Source organism: Corapipo altera, unplaced genomic scaffold, assembly GCF_003945725.1.
Source record: "Corapipo altera isolate COAL_440 unplaced genomic scaffold, ASM394572v1 47, whole genome shotgun sequence".
Taxonomy (NCBI): Eukaryota; Metazoa; Chordata; class Aves; order Passeriformes; family Pipridae; genus Corapipo; species Corapipo altera.
This window is the reverse complement of record NW_020884897.1, coordinates 3,668,517-3,680,661: the sequence shown is the minus strand read 5'-3', so window position 1 is coordinate 3,680,661 and position 12,145 is coordinate 3,668,517. Positions and strand designations below refer to the sequence as shown.

Sequence of the window (12,145 nt, the reverse complement as noted above, 5' to 3'; positions counted from 1 at the left end):
ACAGCGCATTCTGGGATGCAAAAGCCTGACATTACCTAGCTGGGTTGAGTTTACTCACTCATTTGCCAGAGGTCAGGAAGGGTATCTAAACCAAAGATTTTTAGGTCTATGCTGCACAGAAAATTTGCTTTTTGGCTCTAGAGTCAGCTGGGCACATGCTATTGCTCTTTCCAGCTGCTGCTGAAATCTCCAAAACCATTTTTTTGGCAGAGTATGTGTAAAAACCCATCAGTCTTCTGTGCTGACCACTTGAAAACCAGCTAGAGTGTATTCATGCATTCCAAACATTACTTTTGTGTAGAGACAATTACTTTATTTTTACCACTATTGAAGATTCCCTACAGTGGCAAATTTGCAGAGGTTCACCCTTATACCCATGGATTAAAAATCCCCTAGGAATGATCCAGAAGCCTCATCTAAGAATTAAGGTATATAAGTTCCCAAAGTATCCTTACATATCTGTAATATTTTAAAAAGAAGGTATGGGCAGCAGTTTTCAGGAGGGCCAGTGAAGAGTATGCCCACAGAGATGCAGTTGATGGGGTCCAGTATAGTATAATTGTTTTCTGATAGAGTTTCCATTCAATATCACCCAAGAAATCTTGGGTTTCTTTAAATGTGTTATCCAATAGCAAATGATTCAGTTTGAAATCATGGTAATCCTCTTCTGATGCTACTGTATCTGGATATCTCTGGCAAACTCTCTAGTTACTATGCACAAATGTAGGATGGGACCTGACTAAAGTCATTTTCATGAGTTGTAAAAACAATACATTTAGCTCAGTGCATCACTGAAATCCTGGCATTGCTTAGTCCACAAAGATTCAATTCATATTTCATAGCTAGAAGATAAATTTGCTTTTTAAAAGAGTTAGCTTTTTTTTTAAGAGAGCTTGATGGGTTTAAGGCTATGTCTTTTTCCATCAAAATCAAAAGTTAACTTGGAAGCATAAGAGACTGTAAATTAAATTTAGTGAATACCATTTTATGATCCATCCTGATGCATGTAATTGTCCTAGGTAGAAAATACATATGTGGTGAAGAAGTGGAAAATTGGAACATTATGGAGTTTCCACTAGGCTCCCTTGTTAGTGAATCTAAACTAATCTTTAGTGAATTCCTGAGAAAGCATGAAGAGGTTTCTTCTCCTAAAAAAAAGTGCTGAGCAAGTGAAAATGGAACCAAAACAGACACTGCCACTTTGCTTTAAGGATTTAGATATGTTATTTAATTTAATTTCTGCAAAGGCAAAACTAAACAGTGATTGCAGCTGATTCTCCCTGATGTATCTAGTAATCTATATTAAGTAAACTTAATACAGAATGTAAAACAAAAGTCTCTGAATGAAAAGTTGTTCCATACTGGTGGTCAAACTGAGTTATCTGGACAGGTTCACGACACAGAACACTTATGTTAAACTATGGCTAAGGTTACCCTCCTGTAACAGCAATATATATATATATATATATATATATATATATATATATATATAGCAGTATCCATACGTGATACAATTTTAAACTAACAGTCAAAAAACTGCAGTCAGTCAACTTGGGCAGGACAAAGCTCAGTGAGGTCTAATTGACCTAGGTGTTTACCCAAATTTTTTTGGACAGATTTTTCAGGCTGCTTGATGCCATACCGCTAATTTCTTTTAACCTTTCTTTGATCAAGCTATGCCACTGAGCCTCCTATATGATTATTAATAATATAAATCATGAGTAAGGGCTTCAGAAGGATTCAAATGGGATCAAAGCCTCACACCACAGCAGATGGAAAGGAGGACAGAGAAGGAAGATCTCCCCTTTTCATCGTGTCACCTCAACCCCTCTCCTGCACCGAAATGACCAGCCCCATGTGGGCAGGGCAATCCTCTCTGGTATGAAACCTCCAGAATTTAGAGAGAGACACACATCACAGAAGTATTGTGACCCTAATGGTTTACTAGTTCTACCATGTTCTACCATATACGAAGGATTACTGGAGGCTTTAAAGACTGCTGTCAGCAAAACAAACTATACCTAATTAGAGTGCCAAGGGCTGGATGTTTCTAACCCTGAGTCCCCATGAAAATCTCTCATGGATTCACATGGCTTCGTTGCGAATGTATGTCTGTACCACAAAATTGCTGGAGAGATAACTGTTTCAACATACTTGTTCAAAGACACAAGACCTATAATTTTACACCAAATTGGTTCTAATTGCCAGCAAAAGCACTGCCTGTACTGAGGTGTTCTCTAAGGGCTTGTCTTTTCTGCACAGGAACTCAGACCCTCCCACTGTCCACAAAGTAAAGCCCTCTGACCTAGGGCTTTAAATATGGACTAATTTATCTGGCTAGGATTACCTGCTGAGAAAACCATTGAGCACTAATGATCTGTCCTTTCCTCTTCCCAACGCTGAATAGCAGACTGGGGAGCAAGGGGCCAGATTCCAAGTAGAATGGGTAGAATGAAAGAAGTGGAGGGAGGTGTCTACAAAGCTACAGGGACAAATTAAGATAATGGAGAGAGGTACCAGAATACAAGCTGCTGGTAGAAGTTGCTGAGGGGAAACTGTTCTGAGGCACCAAAAGGTATATTTGCAATTTTAAAATAACTTTTCCAACTGCAGGACAGAAAAAATAGTCCACTAGTCAGTCCATTAGAAAACCTGGATTCAAGTATCTGTTTTGTCAAAGATTTTCCTGAGGCTTTTTTTATGCCTTAGAGACACAAGATGTAGCTACATTGCCTCTTTCACCCATCTGCAAAATTGGGAATGACAGTTCTTCGCTACTTCACAGAGTATACTAAAGACTTTAACTTGCTCTAACGTAATGGTAATAGGAGCTGTAGAAGCACCTAAGCTGACACAGTTTTTCACTTACTAATGAACATAATTTCTTTTAAGGAAGCTGCTTTTTCTTTTCCTATTAATGAGTTTCCAAAAAGAAGAGATCTCAGTGTTCATTAATACCTGCAGAGTACAAGCATTAGTCAAACTGCAATAACATGAAATTCTTTATTAATATAAGGAAATTACATAAACTTCCTTTAAATGTAGAGACAGACATCTAAAGTTCAGAACTTGAAAGTAAGAAATTGTCGATGACTGAACTTGTTGCTTTTAATGGCAGCATCCCAATGCTGCCTTCTCAATGGCAGCTGCCAAAGGACCACTGTCTTAAAGGTTTTCTAGAATTACCAAGAATGCACAAAGAGAAACAAGAATGATTTGACAATGGCATTATTTATGCTTCTAGTTTTGTTGTTTGAGCACAGAAATATCTCAGTTCCAATGAACAAACCAGAGAATTGAGTAAAGAATCTAATGATTAGTGTTATGTTGGCTTTGGGACAGTCTTTGGAGTGTCAGAGAATATGAGAAATATGTGCAGTGGTGTGACTGGGAATATTTCATAAGAAAAGGTTAAACGCGCTGTAGGTTTTGTTTTGTTTTGTTTTTTTAATCTAAAAAATGATCATATGCCATCCAGGTCACATAAATTGCGATTTCATGTTTCATTTTCTTAGTTTTTTGAAGATTCAATACAAGTCGGAAAGAGTTATTGAGGCTAGTTATTATACTTGAACTGTTGTGAAGTATCAGATAGAAATGTTGATAAAATAATAGAAGTGGGACTTAGTTCTCTCAGAAAACATCTAGACATGTGAGTCTGTTTATTTATCAAGCAAGAATAAAACATTCCTTTCTGGGATGGAGATTAAAAATAGTTTCTAATCGAATCATATGTTAAAGTGTCTCCAAATGGGGATCCATACTTGGGCTTGCTGAGCAAGCAGAAAAGAGAGAACAGAATTTCCTATTCTGGTTCTGCTTGCAGCTAATGGTGCCAGCCAATCTCCAATGCAGTCAGTGGCTGTGTGTCATTTGACTTGAAGGAGACTTGGATCAGGACTCTAGGCATCCAAATTAATGTGGACTAACAACAGTCAATTTTACCCTTGCCGTGTTGGAAACTGGATTATGCTGTTTCACTTTAATATCTCTGAAGTAGTTCAACAGACTCAGATGAAAAAGAAATACATAAATGCAAAGACAGAAGAATGAGGTGGAAACCTACTCGTGATTTCTGCTTTCTTTGTGCTACTGATGGTTTCTATCAGGAATCTGGTGACCCAAGTCCAGCTAAATCACTATTTAGCTTTTCATGACTGTGAAAATGACAGTCCTTAACATAACTTATCTAGAATAAAATATCATAATATACTTCCTTCATCTAGGTGGCCTTATTCTCAAATTACCATTATTACATTGTCAATGTCTACAAGAAGCAGGGGAATAAATGAAAAAAAATCTTTAAGTTTTCACTTTTTTTTAACCCCCTAAACTGAGACAAGGAAACCACAGAAATCTAATTAAGTTTATCTCATTTAAAAAAACAAACAAAAAAAAACCCAAAACAAACCAAAACAACAACAACAAAAACTCAACTGATTTCCAGTCAAAAATTAACTATTATGTAGCTAAAAGGGCAAGAGTGTTAACATGGCCAGTTATAAAAGAAATTACCTTCTTGATTTGGCATTTCTGATTCTGCACATCTTGACATTGAATTAGCAAGAAGACACATCTCCCAGAAAATCAGAGTCTGAAGACCAGATTAGTTACTGAGGCAGCTGATGCTTCATGCCCTGGAAGAGAAGATCTGTGCTCCCTGGGGAGTACATTCCTTCAGTTGGGTTTTAGTATGGGTAAATTTACTATGTTCTAGCTTCAAGGGCATCCTAGAGCATTTCAGGTGCTAGCTAGGAACACAAGGTTCTCTTCAAGATAAAACAAAGCAAACTCCTGTGTGCATTCCCAGTTGACATGGTGGGTACCTGTCCTTTCTCCCAGAATTACTGAAGCAAGACATTATGAACATATCCTACTCATTTTCCTTTCTCATGAATTCTTCTGCTTCCATTTTCACAGACAACCCAGAAATACAGGATCAGACCTTTTACTGGGAGTTCTCTGATAGTCATTACACTTAGTTTTAGACCAGGATCTGTCTGTGGTGCAGCACAAAACTAAGCCTCAGACCCTGAGACCAGGCCCAGCCTGGACAGGCTGAATCAGTGGGCCAAGGCCAATTGTATGAGGTTCAATAATTCAAAGTGCCAGGTCCTGCATTTCAGTCACAACAACCCCAGGCAGCGCTCCTGGCTGGGGGAAGAGTGGCTGGAAAAGCACCCAATGTAAAAAGGACATGGGGGTGCTGGTTGGCAGCTGCTGAACAGGAGCCATCAGAGTGCCCAGGTGGATAAGAAGGCCACTGGCATCCTGGCCTGTATGAGAAATAGTTTGGTCAGCAGTACCAGGGCAGTGATTGCTCTGTACTGGGCACTGCTGAGGCCACATCTCAAATCCCATGTCCAGTTCTGGGCCCCTCACTTCAAGAAAGATGCTGAGGTGCTGGAGTGAGTCCAGAGAAGGGTAACAAAGTTGGTGAAGGGCCTGGAACATAAATCCTACGAGGATCAGGGTTATTTAGCCTGGAGAAAAGAAGGCTGAGGAGATGTTAGTGTTCTCTACAACTAACTGAAAGGATGTTGCAGCACAGTAAGGCAGGCAACTAGTAACAGGACAAGTGAAAATGGCCTCAAGTTTTCCCAGGGAAGGTTCAGGTTGGATATTAGGAAAAAATTGTTTGAAAGGGTAGTTAAGCATTGGAACAGGCTTCCCAGGGAAGTGGTGGAGTCAACATCTCTGGAAGTGTTCAAAAAACAAGTAGACATGACACTTCTTGATATGCTTCAGTTCACATGGTGGTGTTTGGTCAAAGGTTGGACTTGATGATCTTGGAGGTCTTTTCCAAACTTAATGATTCTATGATTCTATATGCTATGAGATTGTCATGGTTTGAGATAGCCTCAAAATCTGATTCCCTAGCTCCATCCCCCCTGGATGGAGCTCCATCCTCAAAATCTGATTCCCTAGCTCCATCCCCCCTGGAATTTGACTGTGTAAATATAAAACACATTTCCACCTAGTCTTAAGCCACATAGAATCATATATATATATACACTCTGATTATTTTTATTAGTATAGAAGTTAAAATAAACCATTATTCCAAAATATCCCAGATCATTTTTAGCTTTAGCATGTTACAAATTTTATTTTTAACAATCTGTAGATGACTATTGATCATATAGACATTGACCTTTAAAGGCTGAGTTTATATGAGGTAAATTCTAAGGTTTATTTTATACTATAAACCTGGGAAACTTGGAAAAAAAGGGAGAAAAATCCTTATCATGAACATTTTCTTTTTCCATTTTCCCCTTCTTCATCCACTGGACTGTAGAGGAGATTACCCCCTTAACAGAAAGAAAAAGCATATGTCAACTTGCCTCACCTACAGAGCCTTCAGGCAAAATGCATCACTTTTTGGGACTGTCAAGGGCTGAATAAATCAGAGATAAGTGGGTTAAAATGTCAGCACCCACTGGGACCAAAATAAACCTACCACATTTATTCATCCACGTGAAATCCTCTCTGCAGTATCATCAGTACTTCATTCATTCATTTAGGAAGGCAATATAAAACTCTTAATTATTAATTTTAATTTTTTTTTATAAAAACAGAACAAAAAAACACAACAAATTGTTGGGGGGTTTTTCCCCTCCCATTGTAATAAGCTTGTGGAAGTTATCTCATGCAAAAGGTCAGACAAGCGTGATGTGAAAGATGGTGCTAAAAGGCTTTCAAACTTTGTTTATTAATAGATATAACCCTTTCACCTCTGCTACATCTGTCACCACTAGGTTAAATATCATTTATCTTGCTGGTCACCTGACTTATTGTTATGAGTACGGGGAAATGCCACAAAAAACCAATGAAAAGTCACAAATCCATTATAAAAAAATTGCAAGAGAAGAATTGCCTGAGCCCTTCTAATAAAACATAGCCTAACATGGAGTAACTAAAGACACTGAGGGTAGCCTCTGGCTTTAAAAGCATTCATTAAGCCATTGATCATTGAAGACAACACACAGTGACCTCACACAAACACAATGTAAACTCCCAAACTCATTGATGGCATTCCTACAGCTCTGTCTGAATTTATATTGCCTCTCTGTAAACTGTTTGACATAAGCAGTGAAAGATGGAAACAGAAAAGGGCCTCTTCAATATGATGAGCATACCACCAAACGCAGCTGGATGCAAGTGAATTAACTTGTAGCTTACTTTCATGTTCAAAGAAGTCTCAGGCCAAGACGTGTATTAACAGAATTTTCATAAGATTCTTGAAAGCATATTTTTCCTTCTGGATACTTGAAAAATATACTAGAGCATATAAATTCTCTGAATCTATTTTGAGGAGGTGAAAGAATGAAATGGGAAAAATATACTGGTTTTATTATGCATTTTTCAGACAGAATGCTATGGCTATGTAAGTCAAATCAGGCACTCAGAAAGGCACATGGGTGTATGTCTGTAGGTGTATATATATGTTCCTCCTTTTTCTCCCTTTCCTTCCTTCCTTCCTTTTCCTATAAACTCCAAGAATGTACAAGTGCAAGACCCTCAGTATTTTTGCGCTTACTTTCACTGAGAGTGTAGCAAACACTGAATAAATGTGTGTGCTTCATACTCCAAAATTATGTTAATTAATTGTAAGACAAATTCTAAAATGTGAACACAGAGAACCAGAGTAGAAAAATGAAGAAAGCAGCAGAATGATAACAGCCAGCATGTTAACTGTTAAAACAATTTATTAAAAAAAATCAATATAATTGATATTTAAAATAATTAAATCTCTTGCTTGGATTATTGTAGATGGAAAGCTCAAGGACTTTTTTTTTAAGAAGGATGCTGCAAATTTTGTACATAATTTAGCTATTTTAGACATTGTGCTCCTGGAATGAGTAAGTGGACAGGAAGCAGATACTGCTAGAAAGTTCTCCCTTCTCTTTCTAAGCCATCCATACTAGCAACAGGTAAGTTCTTTTCCTGTTTCCAAAAGAAGGAATAAATCAACGTGCAATAACTACAAGAAAGACAGAGAGGGCCTTTTACAAGAGCATGTAGTGACAGGACAAGGGGGAGTGGTTTCAAAATGAAAGTAGGTTTAGATTAGTAAAAAATATTATAGTTACATAAGAAAAAAAATCTTTACTGCTAGTGAGGCACTGGAATAGGTTGACCAGAGAAGCTGGGACTGCCCCAACCCTGGAAGTGTTTCAGGCCAGGTTGGATGGGGCTTGGAGCAACCTGGTCTAGTGAAGGGTGTTTCTGTCCATAGCACGGGGGTTGGAACCATCGCTTCCAACCCGGGCCATTCTATGATTCTCTGATTCTATGATATAATTCTATGAATGAAGTTGTATCTGAACATGGTTTTCATCCTGCTCCTGGAACAATGTTGTACCTTTCTTGGGAGCTGATTGCAAAGCTACATTACAGCTCGTAGCTAATAGACTGTGAGATGCTACTAAATGATTATTTCGAGCATAGAATTCTATCATTGTGCAGACTAGAAGAACAGTTATACATCTCATGGCTTTGCACAATTCCAACTGAAGCGTCAAAACAAAACCAAACAACAAAAGGCATCATTGCCTTCCTGTGCAGTAAAAATGGAAAGAATCCAGAAGCATCTCATAGCTTACAGGTTTTCAGCAAAGTTACTGGTTTTAAGCCATGAGAAAATACCTCAGTTGATATTTTCATGTACTACAGAAGACCAGAGGTATAAAAAACTGTAAGAAACACGTTTGGGAAGCGCAGTTGTATCTATGAGAACAACTTTTACAAGAGCAGGTACATTTATAATATTGACTTGAAATTTGTGGGCATGTAATACACTGAGTCTAAATCCCTCTTGAAGTCTCATATGTCATTGTCTTCTTCACTTGTCATCTGAGAGCCTGAAGTTGATAGGGGTGGCTATTAATGGACCTTGAGTAACTCATCTCCTATGGAGCATGTTGCTTTGCTTGCTCCATCCAGTCACTGGCCTCAGTCTGAAGTGGAGCATCCCTTGTGTTCCTCTGTGTCTAGGTGGTGTAGCACCTCTTTTTGGAGTATTTTCCAGGCTTATATAAACAAGTAAATATTTTTTTTTCCAGCAGAAGTTCAATTCGATTCAAGTAGAGTAGCTAATCATTTTGATCCATTAGCTTAGGTTTAGGAACATACAAGTTGCAATGAGAATCTGGACAGCTAAAACCCCTATGCTTTGATTTTTGGTCCATTGCCTCCTGCTGGCGTAACACCTACCCTCTGCTTCCAGAACCTCTTCTCCTCCAGTACAGAGGATTTCATCCTCTTTTAAATATCTACCCTTTGTAAATCTATCATGTTTTCACAGCTTGCATCTCCCATTCTGCACTCCTCCTAGGAAATCTAGTCATTACCCATTCTTAGCTATGAAGTGTAAATGGCTAAAACTTCTCCTTAGGCTAGCTCAGCTCCTTTAGCCCTTTGCTTCTTTTGATTTCTGTAAACCTATGAGTGTGTTTTTTCCCTCTTGAAGAAGAAAGAAAATAAACTGAAACAAAAGAAGTGAACGTTTACTATATTCACATTTTCTTCTATTCACTGCATGTGAGTAGGTCCTGTCTGCAATTGTCATATAAACAGTTCTAGGAAATCTAATAGAAATTATTTCAAAATTGTTTTGGGATAGAATATTTTCTCTGAAAGAGTTGTCAAGAGTCAGGTTTCATGCATAAAAGGAATCTGAGCCATGGAAATGACAGTGATTAATTGCATCACCAAAACTGGTGGGCATTCTCAGAGACCTGAAAGAGCACTCATACAATGAGTCTTCCTGGGAGGTACTTACCTCTCAACTTTGATGCATCATCTGAAGACACTAACTACTGGCTCTGTAGTGAACCATAGCTTGTGTGCATTCCTCAGGCTCTGTTGGAGTAACACTTCTTCCTTTGGCTGCTTTGTCTCTCAGTCCAGCTCCTGGTGCTGTGCCCACTCCTACAGAAATCGCTAAAATCTTGTATTGGTCCTCTGCCCTCAGTTCTCACCTTGGCTTGACTGCTTGGCTTGACACACAGAATCACAGAATGGCTGAGTTTGGAAGGGACCTCTGAATGCCATCTGGTCCAACCTCACTTCTCAAGCAGGGATATCTAGAATCAGTTGTCCAGGACCATGGCTAAACAGTTTTTTAATATCTCCAAGAATGGAGACTCCACAAACTCTGTAGGCCACCTGTGCCAGTGCTTGGTCACCTTCATAGTGAAAAAGGGTTTCCTAGTGTTCAGGGAGAACCTTTCATGTGTCTGTTTGTGCCTATTCCCTCTTGTCCTGCCACTGGGCACCAAGAGCACAGCCTGGCTCTATTCTATCTGCATGCTCGCTTCAGCTATTTATATATATGAATAAGATTACCCATCCTAGCCCTCTGTTCTGCAGGCTAAACGTCTCTCCCAGTCTTTCTTCACAGCAGAAGTGTTTCTGCAGTGCTCTAACCATCTTGTGACCCTTTCTCTGCTTTCTGCCCAGTATTCCCATGCCTCTCGAGTACTGGGGAGCCCAGAACTGGGCCTCACCAGTGCCCAGTAGAAGGGAACCTCCTTCTACTTATGGACAGTACTTTGTCTAATGAAGCCAAGTCCACCCTTGGCTCTCATTCCTGACAGGGCACCTTGTTGGATCATGTGCAATGTGGTTGGTGCCCACCAGGACCCTCACATCCTTTCCTGACAGTGCAGGTTTTCAATGTCTATCGGGGCGCATTATTTTGCCCATCTCTCCGTGTTAAGCCTCATGAGGTTCCTGGTGACCCATTTCTCCATCCACTCTGAGATTCCTGTGGATGGCAGCACTGCACCTCTGGGAAAGGTGTCAAAAATGTAGCTGCGTTGGCCGGGAATCGAACCCGGGTCAACTGCTTGGAAGGCAGCTATGCTCACCACTATACCACCAACGCTGCTGTGTTGGCAAATCTCTGCTTGATTCCTGCTTCATTTCCAAGTTTCCTCCACTCCAGGTTTAACCACAGGGCTCACTAACCACCCACCACAAGCACAACAAAGGACTACTGAGGGAAGCATCTGAGTTCTCTCCACAGCTACCAAGACTACAAAAAAATTAGAAACTTTTTTGTTTGTTTGTTTTAAACACTGACAAAAATGAAGGTCTTGTTCAGTGAAATATTTCCAACATCCGGATGGGTTTAAAAGATATTCCAAAAGGAAGGACTAAAAACTTCAGAAATGGCACTGTAGGTAATAGTGCAATTGGAAAAAAGGCCAGCTAACAGCTCCCATATGATGAAACAAGCATCCTCATTTCACCATTTTTAGTAAAAGAAGTAGTCTTGTCAGCATTAATGTTGAACTGTTATAAGATCTTTATTTTGTATCTGAAAAATTAGGGGGAAAAAATTATAACGAACAACATATGTTGTCCTTTCCATCAACTGCTGTTCTTATCTTCTCAGAATCATCCAAAGAAACATAAGATCACATGGAAAATGTAGTTAAAAATAAACTAAGTAAATTTGCAAAAGTTTGATATTTGAAAGAGGATTATCTGAAACACAAGTCTGAAATTTTGAATCCCAAATTTAAGTACATTTTTATTACAGAATATGTGGTGAAAAGTTTTCTACTACAGTGGATAGAGCCAACAAACTACTTCAGAGAAACAAAAACTCAAAAACTTACATGCTGTGGGGATAGCCTATGAATGATCGAGGGCATTCTGGGGCATCTGTGATTTCACTTCTGACAACGTCCTGCTTATAAACAGATCTGGTTCTTAACATGCAGGAACGTATTGCTTTTCTCATCCAGTTTATGGCTAAATGCCTTCTGTGGCAGCTCTTAGTTCCTTAGTAAAGATACCTTCAGGTCTCTTTCAGTCTCAAATGCTCAGTCTTAACTGCAATGGTTGTCAGAAAAGCTGTAAGACCTGATACCAGTTAGACATCCACCGGTCTCCCAGTTTTTGACCCTTTCTGTCACTTGGCATCTGAGGAGTTAATAGGTCCATAACAGGTTCTCCTGTATACTCTAACATTTTACCCAGAATTGTCTAGTATTGGTTAAATTTTTTGCAACCATAAAATGAAAGTCTGTGGTGCACAACTACACTGTAGCAGTAAGGATAACGAGTCTTCTCTCATTTTCTCTTCACATTTTACTTTAAAAATAAGCAAAACCATCCAAAATCCTATTTAGAA

General features: G+C 39.1%; 1 non-coding gene across 1 annotated transcript; it reads right to left on the bottom strand.

Moving 5' to 3' along the window:
* Window positions 1–10,816: 10,816 nt before the first annotated feature.
* On the bottom strand, window positions 10,817–10,888 carry TRNAG-UCC. The gene has a single exon. It is a non-coding gene; the product is annotated as a tRNA-Gly (tRNA).
* Between the last annotated feature and the right edge of the window lie 1,257 nt (window positions 10,889–12,145).